The 15,670-nt window shown below is 38.5% G+C and overlaps 1 pseudogene; it reads right to left on the bottom strand.

Moving 5' to 3' along the window:
• Positions 1-3,064: 3,064 nt before the first annotated feature.
• Set-ps7 (Set nuclear proto-oncogene, pseudogene 7) lies at positions 3,065-14,684 on the bottom strand (annotated as a pseudogene).
• Between the last annotated feature and the right edge of the window lie 986 nt (positions 14,685-15,670).

Raw genomic sequence — 15,670 nt, 5'->3', positions numbered from 1 at the left:
GGCTCCTTTACATGGTGGCGATGCCCCCCTGTTCTCCACTATTCTCAGGCTTGGCCCCTCTCCTCTCTTCCACACTCTCCAGGTGTGGCAGATCTTGCTTTTCTCTCTCCTCCTGGTCCCAACGCTAGGAACCCTAAAATCCCTCCTTTGTCTGTCCTTCCCAACTCTTGGCTGTTGGCATCTTTATTTACCAATCAGAACCAATTTGGGGAAGGTTCCCATGCATCTGTTTTAGTGCAAGCGTTTTGTTTTGTTTTGTTTTGTTTTAAACCACAATTAGCATTAGAATACAAGCAGATACAGTACTTGTCACTTTTGCATCCATAGAGAACTGAGCTTGTATAGTTACCAGGTAAGAAGATGCCTCAGGATCTGAAGTGTTTGCTCTAGAAGCTTGAGGACCTCAGTTTTGGTCTGCAGCAACCACATAAAAAGAGCTGCTGAATCTGAAACACCGAGTCTCATACCTGGGCATCCTGAGAGACAGAGACATGGGAAAGAACACACACACACACACACACACACACACACACACACACACACACACACACACACACACAGAGAGAGAGAGAGAGAGAGAGGGGGGGGGGTATGTGTGTCTGTTTGGTGTGACATGTGTGTCTGTATGTCTATTTGTGTGTTTTTTGTTTCTTGGGTGTGGGTATGGGTGGGTGTGGGTAGGTGTGGGTGTCTTTGTGGAAATGATATTTACATCGAAGTCTGAATCCTTACAATGAAAATGTAGTTTCATGTCAAAGAGTTTCAGACACCCACAACTTCTGATCAGTATGTGCACTAGGCATTCCTGTATCTGGGTATCTGGGGTATTTTTCCCTCCATAGATATTTGCACAAGTCACTCTCTCCTCGTTTCTGACTCTTCTGTGAAATATCACCCTGACAATTAGATGAAAACTGGTGATTCCCAAGCCAATTGGTTCTGCCCATTCAAGATTGTTCCTTAAGTGTTTGGCTCCTCCAAACACATCATGTAACTTAAGTATTGATTCTGGTTTGTTCTACTTATTTTCACTAGGAATGAACTTCTATCAGAATCATGTATATTTATCATTTTTGTTTGTTTACTTTTATGTATCACCAAATCTTGGTAAGCTGTAGGCATTCAGTAAATATATCAGTTAAATATACCAGTGAAGTGTCTTTAAATATTACATATTTAATAATAAGAAAATAAGTTTACACATAAGAAAATAATTTCTCTGTATAACTCTCCAGAATTTGTGTGTGTGTGTGTGTGTGTGTGTGTGTGTGTGTGTGTGTGTATCTTGATCATGTTTCTAGGAGGAAGCAGGGGGCTTTGTGATAAGCTTCTTTTGGAGAGATGTGAGCTTTTAAATGTACTAGTGGAGAACACACCATTTCTTTCTATTACTTTAATAATGAGTGTCTAGTGACTTGGGTTTTAGCAGAACCCCAGTGCAAACAGGCCAAACATAAAAGAAACCAGGCTTCTAGGAGAAAAGAAGTGTGTAATTTGAACTGGTAGGATTGAAGATGCAATTGCCTCTCAGAGGAGAAAAGTATGTTTTGAATGGGATCAATATACAGAATGTTCTTTACAGTTCCAATATGGCTGTTAATGCAGCTCTATGCACAGTACTGAATTATAAGAACTTAGAAGTATGTGTGTGGGGTGGGGGAGGGGATGAGGTGTGGCTGTGTGGGTATGTATACCTGTTCAGATATGCGTGTGAACTTGTAAATATAGTTGACAGTGCCTGTGTATACAGTGTGCCTGTGGATGCCAGAAGTTAACCTCCAGTTTAATTCTCAGGGACCGATCCCTCTAGTTATTTTTGAGGGAAAACATCTCACTGAGGTCTGGAGTAACCAATTAGTATATGCTGGCCAACTAGTGAGCTCCAGGCATTTGTCTTCATTTCTTCAGTGTTGAAGATAAGTGTGTATCATACCTTATCTGACTTCAAAAAAATTAAAAAGTGTTTATGTGTGTGTGTGTGTATGTGTGTATACACATGTGCATGTTTGTGCTTTTGTGAATGCATGGAGGCCAAAGTTGACCTAAGTTTCTTTTTCTACTGCTCTCTCTTTATGTTTTTGGTGAATGATAATATTTCATTGCTACTGGAGCTCACTGATTGTCTAGGCTGGTTGGTCAGTGAGTCTTCGGGACATCCTTGTGTCTGACCTCTTTGGCCTGAGGTAACTGATGTGCTCTGTGTTTCCATGAATGTTGGAACTTGGAATGAGGTGTTCAGAGCTGTTACCGTATTTCTAGCTCCCAGTTATAATAATGTTTTGTTTACACATTGGTTTTATTGTAACAAAGCAACTTGTACTCTTCAACATTTAAAATGAGCATCTATTTCCCTACAGTGAAAAAACAAAATAAATAAATAAATAAATAAATAAATGCATAATAAAAATAAAGTTACAACAGAGAATGCTAACTCCAAATAAAATACTACAGGTTTTGCTGATTCTCCCATTGAGTGACAGGGAAAAGTCATCGTTAGGAGAAAATTTTAGGTTAAAAGTATCACCATAAACTGCAAGGATGTCTGATAAACATCACAATTAAACATGCTAAATGAGAAGCCATGTTGTCAAATGACTACTTACCACCCGCTCCCAGGGACATCAAACCTACCCTTACTGACTGTACCCCCCCTCGCTTCTTTCTTTTTATTAAACAAAAGAAGGTAGACAGACCCATATTGGTAAATGCTGTATGTATTTGGAGACTTGGTGTAATCTCTGAGCCCAATATATAGAGAAAGGAAAAAAGCTAGAACTCCATGCACTATGACACAGAGACCTAGCACCTACAGCCTCTAGCAGAGCCAATGAAACTAGACAGCTTTTCTTTCTTCCCACGGAGCATGGTGATGGTTTTGAATCCACATATTTGGAGACAGGAGGATAGAAATGAATTTAGAACAGAAATGGGAAGATGCTTCTCCTGTTGTATTTTGCTCAAGGTATTGCCCCCCAGTTCCTTGAGAACCATGATGCTGAAAGAGCTTAGGGTGAAATCGTCCAAGAGAGAGGGCGAGGAAATGACTGCAACTTGGTTGCAGGGACTAGAGAAAATTAAAAAAGAAAAAGAAAACAAATAAAAAATTTGGAATCCATCGGTCTTCTGTGTAGTCATCCTCACCTTCATCCTCCTTTCCTTCTGCCCCTTCATCGCCATTTTTACCTTTTTCATCTTCATCCGTATCCACTTCTTCATCAATATCTTTCAACCCTTCCTCTTGTCACTGTCTTCCTCATTGCTGTCTTCCTTGTCACTGTTGTCCTTGTCGTCACTGTAGTCATCATCTTCTGCCTCTAGTACTGCGAGGGATTGGGCCAAATATAGCTGATGACCTCTCTAACTCGTCAGCACCCGCATCGGAACGCTCAGTAACTGAGGTACAGACGCTCTCTGCCTCTTCCTGCCGGCCTCATTCTGCTTTTGCCTTGAGCATTCTGTCAAATCCTTTCCAGATTTCCATTTGATTTCGGTGGACTTTGAAGACGGGTCATCATTCTCATTCAGATGTAATTATTTGGAGAAAACTTCATTTCCAAAGTAAGGATTTTCATCAAAAATATTCTGTAAACCTGATTTAATGTCTTCAAAGTCTGTTACTTCAGCTCTGAGACTCCTCCCCCTCCTCCTCCCCAAGCAGTACAGACACTTGTGGATGGCTGACAAGTGTTGTTATCTAAAAAATTTGGGGTTTGGGATCGCTTCTGATCTCTTCTGAAAAAATGGTTGGCGGACTTTGTTATGTTTTTGTTCCACTTTCAAACTTTCCTCACTGGCCTGTTCATTAAGTCTGTTTACTTCGTTTTGTACTCATCAGTATGTTCAGTTGCTTCTTGCTATTCTTTCTCTTCCTTCAGCAGGCCGGGACAGATCGAGTTGTCCTCCAGCTTCGGGGCAGCAGTCAATCTGGGTTCTGGGTCTGAGGCAGGATCACAGATTACTATTTTGGATCAATGGTGCAAGGTGGGTAGCCAGAGGGCAGAGGGCAGAGGCCCATGTTCTCAGCAGGAAAAAACTCACAGGAACTTAAGTTGCTATGTTTTATTGTGTTCTTGCAATTAGCAGTAAAAAGTATGAAATACAGAAAGCAGGCTTTAATCCTGCCTAAGTCTCCCTGCAATACCAGTCACTTAACTTGATTGCACTTACTACTACTTTAAGCCACCTGCAAAGGGGAGATGAAATCATATCAGAGCAAAGAGCTCTCTGTGGCTGTTGCTTGAACATCTTTGGGTAAACAAAATGTACAAGAAGTCTGGCCCGGAGATAATATCTACAAGATTCTTGTTACATTTTCCCCCTTGGAGTATCTAGGAGCAGCTATTTTGAAAGATAGTGAGAAGAAAATTAACAAATGGATTAGGTAATTAAGCTTCTAGACTGATGGGAAATATAAGAGTTACTAAATCTCCTTAAACTTTTATTGCCTTTTCTATCTTGTCCTTTAAGCTCTGGAGAATACAACAATATTTGGAAATGTGTATTTAATAACCAGTTGTATTGGTGCTGGGGTATAATTAATATCAAAGTTCCTCTGGTGCCTAAATGACTTTCTTCCTAGCCTTCTACATAATAAAATTCTTTAATATTTTGAGCATATTTCCAAAATTTAACATTAGAAATTCTACTCTTGTAGTTTATATGGACATTTTAGTATAAGTCAATTCAGATGAGGTTTCTGGAAAACACTTCAAACGTTGATCCTTAGTAAACAGCACACAGTTTTTCCTTCTAGATATCTGGTGCACTTTCCTATAAACTACTTAAGTAAAATGCAGAGTCTGTTTAGTGATGCTGAATTAAGATAAAAATCTTGCTAGTATTGTTTTCTGCTGTCCTTAGTGGTCCTCACTGTTGTGATTGTGTGTCTTCACTCCTCAAAGAACCACAACTCAGAATTTGCCACAGACTCCTGAAAATAACTTAGTTGGACTAATAGATTCTGAGTGTTAATATTTTATACAATTTGTTTTCTAATGATTTAAGAAATCGAAAATGTGCACACAAATTGCACATTACTATGGTGTCTGATTAAATACTTCAGTTTTTAAATTCAGTGTCTTACAACTCACAGGAGCTTTCCCATTCTACTCTGTACTATAGACATTATGAGCATGGAACTTTGACTTCTGCATACCGCTATGTAACCAGTGGGTATGATAGCTCTCCAGGCTATTTTGGCATTTGTGGCATATACTAGGCATCCCATTCCTCTCTTACAAATGCTGGCTAATCTATTCAGATATACTTGCTGGGTCTCTGCAGACACATTCTATTTCGTCTTTGAACCCTCACCAGAAAAGAGAAAGTAAATGACATCTACTTTCTTGTCCCACGAGGATTGTGAGAGCTAATGAGTAGAACTTACAGAGGAAGATTTACTGCTTATTGTTCTGCTGGAGAATGAAACACTCACATAAACACAACTTATATTTTATGATATCTATCATCAAAATGATATAAAAACAGTGCTTTCTACTAACACATTTCTTACCTGATTCATAGCCAAGTTACCGGACACAATTAGAACTTAAAATTTTCTGTTACGATGATCCACAGCGAGCTGCAGCTCTCAACACTACAGCATCACTTTGAGTCTATCCAGTTAGTTGCAGGAAGTAGTAAGCCTTCATTATAACATGGGGATGAGTATCCAATATCTTATTTGGGCTCAAATACAAAGCACTTTGTGTTTCACCTTTGATTTTGGCACAATTATTTAAATAGCAAGTTGAATCTAATGGTTTGAGCTGTTCATTAGATGCCTTACCAAAGCAAGAGTGTATCCATTAGTTTGCCATCCCTTTTTCTCTAGATGGCACACCATCCACCATCTTCTTTACCTCTTGCCTATCAAGTTAAAAACATGTGAGACAGTTGCCTCAACCTATTGTCCTCTCTTCTTATCCTTACTCTCTAAGTCCAAAGGTGAAATATCCTTGTTTTTGCCATCTTTCTATTAATTAATTTCTGAAAGGTCAACCGTACAGATGGGATAAATCCAGATTTTTTTTTTACTTTTCATTTGTTTTACTCTTCTTACTCTTCTTATGCCTTAGATGCATTTACAGTATTGATTCTGGCTTGCTTTTTGACGAATGCTATCTATCTCCCATTATACTTCAAGTGTTTTTAATTTACTTGTGCCTTTCTACCCTGCTTTGTGTTTGTTTAACATCAGCCTTTTAAGTCATACCTTCAGAGAAGAATCGTGTTTCTATCTTGTAGAAGACACCGTCAGCTCTCTTTACAGCCACAATGTTTCATCTTAAATATACAATGTCCTTGTCACATCTGAACTTCATTAAATCCTCCTGCTTACTAAATCTAGTAAATATAATAAGTTCAAAGGAAAGCATCCAGTAAATGAGCACAGTGGTATGTTTGCAATTAATTGATTTCACACACATACACACACACACACACACACACACACACACACACTTTTAGAGTAGATCAACATTTTTTTCTAGCTCCCCAGTCTTTATTTTTTTCTAGTCCTATGAATTGCTTCTTCCAACATTTCAAACTTTTTGCCACTGTCACAATAAACCAGAGGTGTACATTTTAACCTATCTATATTTGTAGATAGTACTTAAGTACATTTTTTGTGTAACTAGGTGGGATCCTGACTCAGGGTTCAAATAGCTGGCCACAGTGCCTCCTGAATCAGTTGCTGATTGAATAATGGCAAAGATACCTGTGTCTACTGCAAGACACTTTCACCCCTGCCCTTTGCTCTCTGCTGTCCTCCAGTGTTCAGGGTTGTGCTCCCTTACTTGGAGTATATTAAGAGAGTAAAGTCTAGTTGTCATTAGTAGCTGGGCTGCCTGATCAATATCATAGAAGGAGCAAGTGTGGCCCTTCATTAAAAGACAACTTTAGATTGTGAGCTTTGGGCCCTATTACTCTTCCTTTCACATCATTAAAGAAAGCTTCACAGAAGCCACAGCCTCTATGTCACCCTTTGATCTCATAAAAGGAAGGCTTCCCTATGTTTGGTAACTGATTTGTAGTATCGAAATGATACCTGTGAGCAAAGTACCATTTAATATGTTTGTCCATTCATGTTCTCCATAAGGGTAGGAATAGAAATCTTCATGGATCAAAATGACCGACTAGGGATGCAAATTTCTGAAGTCAGTTCTCTCACAGGAGTGAGCAGAATGGCTTCTAAGTTCATCGAACTGCAGTTGTGCTTTTTAAATGCTTAGCTATTAGGAGAAAGATCTTTACTGTATGATCTGTTTTGGGTTTATTGTATAGAGCTTGTCTGTGAAAAAAGATTCTAGTGGAGTATTGTAGGCTTAGATTTTTCAAAACTCACTTTAATACAGGTTCTCAAATACTTCAACCCTCCTAGCCCACTGACCAAAGGTAGTGGAGAAAAGATTGAAGATAAGACACGGGGATGTGGAGCTGTTTAGACATAGTTCTTCCGGGGAGATTCCAATCTCCACTGTCAACATACCAACACTCCCGTTTAGTAGTGTCAGGATACCAACCATCTAGTTGAAAAGTATCATCAAACACGAATCAGCTGCTTGTGGCCCAACCCAGCAGAAACAGCCATGCCTCTCTTCACAATATGTGAAGATCAGTTAAGACGCAAGACCAATGGAGCATTTGACTAGCAATGCAAGTGCACGTCACTCTGTCAGGACCTACTAATACTCTCTCCAAATATCACGTGTCTTCTCACCGGTCTGCTTCAGCAAAACAACACATGAATCTGATTCAGGAAAGCATCATATGACAACCAGAACTTTCCACTTCAGAATACTTCTACTGTACTCTATTAGAGTGAGTCTTATATTGTCTTAAATTTATTACCTTCATTAATATTATATTATTGTGATTGCTCCAATTTTTTGGTAAACTGATTATAGGGTTCATTGATAACCCTCCTGACTGTTTTTTGGTTCAAGATGATTTGATTCATATAAACAATTTGTCTATTTCTAACCAAATATCAGCTCTGATTTTAGTTTGGCTTGTACCAACTCCATAGATAAATTTAGAACGTGGGTGCCTTTTTAATATTGAGCATTTTTATCCATGGACATGGTATGTGTGCTCATACACTTCTACATTTAGCTTTACTTCATATCAAATTATAGTTTAAAGTGTTTGCCCTTTGCAAATCTTATGTTAAGATTCAATTAGAAACTATTTCAATATCTGACAGTGTATTTCAAGTCAGTCTATGTAATAATTTGTATATTTTGTATATTCCTGAAGTATTTTAAAATCAGCAATTTGAAAATAACTCTTAAATTTTTTTTAAACATACATATTTAGGGGTTCGTTTACAATATTGTATTATTGGAACATAAGGACAATTTTACTTATATTTCATGGTCTACAGCTTTTATTTTACTTTACAAATATAACTTTACAAACTTTGACCTTCATGCTGCGAATATGCAGAAGAAACGAAGGCTGAATGTCCAACTTGTTTTTCTTATGTTGGAGCATTTCCACATTTAGTCTGAAAATAGATGCGTATTTTTGTAGAGGTCTTATCAATATGGTGAAATTTCCTTCTCCTCCAATCTTGATTATTTTATTTAGAGAATAGATGTTGTTTTGGTTTCAGCAGCCTAACCATGTCACACAGGAGAGGGGAATTTAATGCATGGAGAAATCTGCTTTGCATTGTCAATAGGAAGATACACAAAAATTGATACCGCCAGGGGTCATCTGATGTGTGGAATAGATTCTGCTCACTTCCACTTATCTCAAATAAACTTAGTTATTTCTTGGAGGAGATATACTCATGAAAATCCATATTAGACATTAGTAATATAATCTTAATTTTTTTAATTTACCAATGTATTTACCACATATCCACTATAATTGGTATTGGAAAGAAAAGATAAAAAATAAATAAATCAAACTTTCTTAAGTACCTAGTCACAAATGGCCGGCCCTAAACACATGTCCCTAGAGCATTGCTAATCACATATACTGAACATATTTTAAAGAAGAAGAGGTCATAAATTCCAGATAAAGCCACGGGGCAAAGGAAGAGCTGAAAGGTAGAAAGGAGAATAAGAGGAAATGACATAAAAATGGTACCAACGTATGGAATTCTAAAAACTTTAAAAAAGCTAAATGAAATGTTTTAAAAAACAACAGGAACTTTAAGCTGTATTTTGAAGACAAATGAGGAAGAATGTGGGTGTTTGTGTGCGAGTGTGAATGGTTCAAAATAGACTGTACTAGACAACAAACCCCCATGGGAGATGTTACTTAGAAAATAAGTGTGCCACTCTCACAGAAAATGACTTTAACTCTATTTCACATGAAATATGCAGTTAAGCCACAGATGTGTTTTAAGTCACTAGAAGAAAATAATGAGCTGGAATATTTGGTAATTCTGTTTTAGACCGTGCTAACTTCTTCCTGATTGGTGGGAAGATCCATGGTCTATGGGGCTGCGACTGCTGAGTGTCTAGGGAAGTCTGGAACTTGGAAAGGTGCTGGTGATATTCGAAGTGGATCTTGGATGTGTTTTGAACAGATGAGCACAGTAATCACAAGCAAACAGTGTAAGGAAGGCAGCATGTGAGGCTACAGACAATGGGAAAGATGTGAATTTAAGAACACAATCTGTAGCAAACTATTTTTCCACTAAATAGAAGATGCAAATAAGCCAAAGTTTGAGAAAGAAATGGACTCTTCTAGATTTTGTTTTTGTTTTTGTTTTCTTGCCAGCGTATTCCTGAATGTTAGATAAATGTCTCCATTATATATAACAACTAACTATAACCTAGTGGTACCAGGCGAGGGATCAGTTCCTAAGTGAAAATGCATGAATCCACTTATCACTGTCATGTGAGGAGCCAACCAAATCAATGCTGCTCAAACATCCATGTATTAGCCTTGCTATTCTGCACTCAAACATATCTACTAAGCATACCCCACTCTACGTTTTCTTCTTACAGGTTTTATTTTGCCTTCTGTTTTCCAACAACAAAATCTAAAATGACCTTTTGCTGTTCTCACTTCGGCCGTTCCTGGAGGTTTTTTCTTACACACTCAGACCTGATTATATTTAGAATGGGAAATAAAATGTGTTTTCCTGTTCTTTTAAATTGATGTGATTTTCATAAAATATGAATGAACAATCAATGAGAAGAGGATTTTGTGAGGTTGCTGGTGGATTTCCCAGGTCTGCAGAAGCCTGGCCACATGGTAGATGATATTTAAAAGCAATTAAATTCCCTGATGTCCTCATTCACATAATAAATGATATTATTGTATCAGTGAGCATTCTATAGCAAGGGTATTCTTTGTGTTAACTGACCTTTGAAGGAGTTCCCACACTGTGAGTCATTACTCAGACATAAGATACACACTTCTCCCAGTTTCTTGAATTATTAAACTGATTGCAGCATGAATAAATCTTAAATTTTCTTCTTTCTTGCTATCATGACAAAACAATTTATCTGGATTCAGGATAATAGTAACTGATTATATGTATTATTTTCCCACTGCAGGAGTTAAGAATGTCTGCCATGTGCAGTCTTTAGTTTACAATATATGTATTAATCTATTTACATAATAAAAATATACAAATCTTTCACCTATTCATTAATTCAAGTATAGAATCAACATGCAATTATCTTTGTTTCTGAAAGATCGTGGAGCATGAGAATTTCCAAACAACAAGTTTGAAAACACAAATTCTTACTTTATGTCTGACAATGATAAAACAAAGATGGCATTAATGCTTAAAGCCTGAAACGTGAGTTTGCCACCATTAGATGTGAAAAGAAATTTGTCTCTAATGTGTGTGTTATTCACAGAATAAACAAAAAGTGCTTATACAGACATGGGAACCACAGCAAGTGTAGAATGGTTTGGGGTACAAGAAGGGTTAAGTTGTTTTCAGATAGCCAAGTTATTTGGTGCTCTAACTGGAAGTTTTCCCTGGCATTTCCCTCTCTGCTCTTTCTGTTTTATTAGTAGCTGCCCTTTGATGAATTTTGTCGATATTATTAATCATTACCATCAGCCTGTACTAATATAGAATAGACCTCTGACTTAAGAAAATGTCAAAATAGAATGTAAATTGGCAGCATTATATAAGAAAATACAGACTTGTTTGGTATGCACGTGTGTGTGTGTGTGTGAGAGAGAGAGAGAGAGAGAGAGAGAGAGAGAGAGAGAGAGAGAGAGAGAGAGAGAGAATTAAACCTCTTAGAAAATAAGTAAGACAGAGGACAGACTACTCAAGATTCCATGGGCTAGGAAAAGTTTTCATGACTTTTCTCATATTTATATCTAACACTGAAAATGGTGTTACTTAATCCCTGTCACAAGAGTCTTTATTTTGTCTCACATTGTAAACCATTTTAGCAGAAGTCCTATCAGGAGGAGTTTAACACAGTAGTCACATTTCATCTACGTTCACATGAGGTGTGACCAAGCAGTCAAACCTCAGGCCCTCCCCTTGAGCCTTATTCCATTGAGGACCTACCTCAAGGTTCTTGCAAGCTGGGACCCAAGTATATTAACACATAGGCCTATAGGGAATTTCATCTTCAAACCACAAAGTAGTGAATCTGATCATGTGATAGGGAAATCTGAGAAAAATTGAATTGTATACAACTTTGGGTTTTATAGAAATAAAGTAAAACAAAAAGCATTCAGGAAAATAGATTTTAAATGTTCACATAACATATTAGGACTAGGATGTCACAGAAACAACGTACTACTCCAACGAAACTTGAAAACATCTAAGTAAATGTCTGTGTGATAAATCTTTGAAAATCTGTTTCTGTTTTGATTGAAAGGTATGTTATGCTGAACTGCATTTTTCTCAAACCTCAGAAATATGACAATCTGTCAGAACACTCGCTTTAAAAGCAAATAAAAGGAGCAGTGGTTTGGTGACACATGCTTTTTAACCCTAGCACTTGGGAGGCAAAAGTAGGTGGATCTGCGTGAGCTTGAAGTGAGGGCTATGTCAGCCAGGGCTACCTATGTAACTGGGACAAAGGAAGCAGTGATAAAATCTGAGGACATCCTTGGAACAGTTCCATATAATGTAAGCAATTGTGAAAAATCAGAACACTGATGCCCCATGCATATGGTTTCATTACACACTTAGAGAAGGGAGCTCACCGTTATGTCAGTAAGTATAGACATCTAAAGTAATGCACATTATGTCAATATTGGGAAATAAGTGAAATACCACTGGGAAAATCACTATTAAATTAATAGATAAGTAATATATTGATATGTGCGTAAATAGATTTATATAATTTATAGCTAAGATACTAATTTTAAATACAATCCTGAAAAATAGTTATACTTTTAATTGCTATTTTGTTAAAATTTTGGGCTCTGACTTATCTGAGATTTTTAACATAATATTTTTGGCTTGGTTTTTCTTTATTTCTTTCTCTTTCTGTCATTAAAAATTGAGAGGCATTGACTTTTAATGGACGGGTTAGAATTAGGCTGAGACTTCGGGCTGGAACACAGCTACACGGAGCTTGAGTTCAGAGCCTTGACATGATGGTCCCTAACCAATGGTGTAATAATTATCGTTCAAGAAATCCATGATTCAGAAAGAGCTAGCTGTAGCAAACATAGAACGTTGTCAAAACAAAATTGATAATTAATAGTTTAATAAGCTTACTCAACTATGTACAACTCAGGAAAAGTGTTCCTAAAGCTGGCCTTTGTCAGCACCACAGCAAGCTATCACATATTTTTTTAATTTTTATGATAAAGTTGGCCATTTTCTGAGGAGATGATTTACTTAAACTTTGGGAATGTTCAGGAAGGGACATGCTTTAAATAGCAACCACACGTCACATGTGTCACTCGTCCCGTTTGCTGTTCAGTACTTGCAACTTATCAGAGTGTGGATCTGGAACTTCACTGCCTTGGCTCCCAACGGCTACGTCAATCAGCTTGAAGCTGGGCGTAGTGAGCTTTTAAATAACTGTTTCAAGATTTCCCCAAACCTCTATGAATGGTCTTGAAAGTAAAAATAAAGTCTTCTACATAAGATTTACGAAATATTTGCATTGCTATCTCTTAGAGACTTGCAGCCTTGGGAGCTGAGGTTCAGTTAATTAAGAGGAACTGACTACAAGGTGCCCTGGTGCGCGTTTGAACCATAACCCAGCTTCCTCACGGGCAGAGAGACCACAGTCAGGGAAAAGAGGCGAAGAGCTACCAGGTAGGGACAGGATGGCCACCCCTCTCACAGATGAACTTCCTCCTGAGTGTATTTGCTACTTTATGACCATAGATGGCCTACAATTATTCTGAGTCTCCACCACAGAGATTAAAATGTCACAATGTCTAAGAGACACGGCACTACAGACAGATGTCTGAATAACATTTCATTAGGTACAAATACTGGATTCAAACAATGTGAACTGAACTCCTGAGCATATGGAATGAACAAACACTCCTTGCGTGAGTGCGTATGAACATGAGGTGTACATACATGTATGTAATGGTCAGAAGACAACCGTAGGTCAGTTCTGGGAACTCTGTATCTTCTTCTCCCCCTCCTCCCCCTCCTCCCTCCTCCTCCTCCCTCCTCCTCCTCCTCCCTCCTCCTCCTCCTCCTCCTCCTCCTCCTCCCCCTCCTCCTCCTCCTCCCTCCTCCTCCTCCTCCCTCCTCCTCCTCCTCCCCCTCCTCCCCCTCCTCCCTCCTCCTCCCCCTCCTCCTCCTCCTCCCCTCCTCCCCCTCCTCCCCCTCCTCCCCTCCTCCCCCTCCCCCTCCTCCTCCTCCTCTCCCTTTGCCCTTTTCTATTATAAGTACTTGCCTTATGCACATGGTTTTTTGCACGGGTCCCAGAAACTTGATCTCAGGTCCTCACAGCTGTAGAAGCACCTTTACCATTTAGCTAAGTCCATCTCTCCAAACACGCCTATAAAACTTAAATTTTCTCATTTGTCAAATAGAAATCAAGCAGTATCTTTCACAATAATGATGACTGTGGTTAAAACTCAACTTGATTGCTGTGTGCCTTACAGGCTCCTAAAATGTGTTCACACACCAACTTCCGTGTTTTCATTCCAACACATTCTCTCTTCCAGTTCCAACCCTCTCTTACCGCACAGGCTGAGCAAGAGGAAAAATTCTCTCTCCTCTACCACAGACTTTACCAACTCCCAACACCTGCTGAGCCCCAGAACTGGAAGATTCGATTTGACTTGCTTATTGATGATAATTTGTGAGTTAAAAAAAAAAATCCAGCTATACACAACAGACTACTGCTTAGTTCCCAACTGTAATTGCACATAATTTCTCTGGGGAGAAAGCATGCCAATCATCAAAAGATCCAACTGCGTTCATTTTTAAATCGCTGTACTTTCTTCTCAGAAGGCACCAACATTATTTTCCCCAGCATTCTTTTCGGCTGTTCACATTTTTGTTGTTTAAATTCTAAGCCTTTTGGGTCACCTTGAAAATGCTCACCAGCAGAGACTTTTTTTTTTTTACCCCTAGAAGAAATTTATCCCACAGAGACAGCAAAATGCTACTCTCCCCAAAGCCAACTTCTTTAAACAGGCTAAAACAAAGCAATCTTCGTAATTTCTTTCTGACTGTGACTGATGGACTCCGTCTCCAGACGCCAAGCTGTGTCTCCTCTTCGGTTTCGTCCTCTTTTTACTACACTGTGCATGTCACCGCATTGACTAGCGTGAAAGAAGGGCAAGTCATGTTTTTTCCTAAGAGAATTTACAAGAAGACGGGGAAACTAGAGATAAAAGAATAGTGCTTGGCTCGTCGTCCTAGACTGGGAACCATTTATTGAATATACGTAGGCAGACCACTCAGCAATTAGAACACCTAGAAAATGGTGGATACAGATGACACAGAAAAAAGAGAAACGTTTTTATGGTCTTGGACTTGCAAACAGATGATGGACACACCCTCCTACTTCTGTTTACAGTTCTTCCTCTCTGCCTTTTCTTCCTCCTTGGCTCTCTTGGCAGAGTAGAGGGAGGGATTTTTCAGTGACTGACAGAATAGGCGGGGCTGCCAGTATACCCAACCCCATCTTCCCTCTCTCTCTTATGTTTTCTACTCTTGTGTGTCCATCTTCAGTTCAACCCGCCACTGAGTCAAATGATGCTTGCAGGGAAAGTTTTAATGACATACGTTTAAATTAAACATTGCATGTAACTTAGGGAGATGGGCAGAGAGTTAGCAAGACACAAATCTCTGAATCAGCAATGCTACCCTGAGATTTGAGGGGCAATACCAAATACTTTAATCTAAAAACAGTTGCCTCCTGTAATGAGATGCTATAAAATGCCAGCAAACTTAAGACAAATGTCTCATTTACAGGCCTTGCCAGACTTGGTAGCAGAATTGCTGGAAGTTTAGACTGTCATTCCAGAAAAACAAAACAAAACTTTTCCTAACCTTTATTATTTATTTTGACCTATTAAATTTGTTTTACTTTATGTATTCATTGAGAATTTCATATAGTGTCTTTTTATTATATTATTTTTCATCCCCCACTTCTTTCCAGATCTTCCCTGCTTCCCTGTGTACCTAACTTCATCTTCTTTCTCTCTCTTATGGAAACAAAACAAAACACAACAGAAACAAACAAAAGTGGTCAATAAAGTCTGATTTGTATTGTCCAACTGCTCCTGGCAT

This window comes from Rattus norvegicus, chromosome 6, assembly GCF_021556685.1.
Source record: "Rattus norvegicus strain SHRSP/BbbUtx chromosome 6, alternate assembly SHRSP_T2T, whole genome shotgun sequence".
NCBI lineage: Eukaryota > Metazoa > Chordata > Mammalia > Rodentia > Muridae > Rattus > Rattus norvegicus.
Note: the sequence above shows the minus strand (reverse complement) of the source record. Positions and strands in the feature narration are given on the sequence as shown.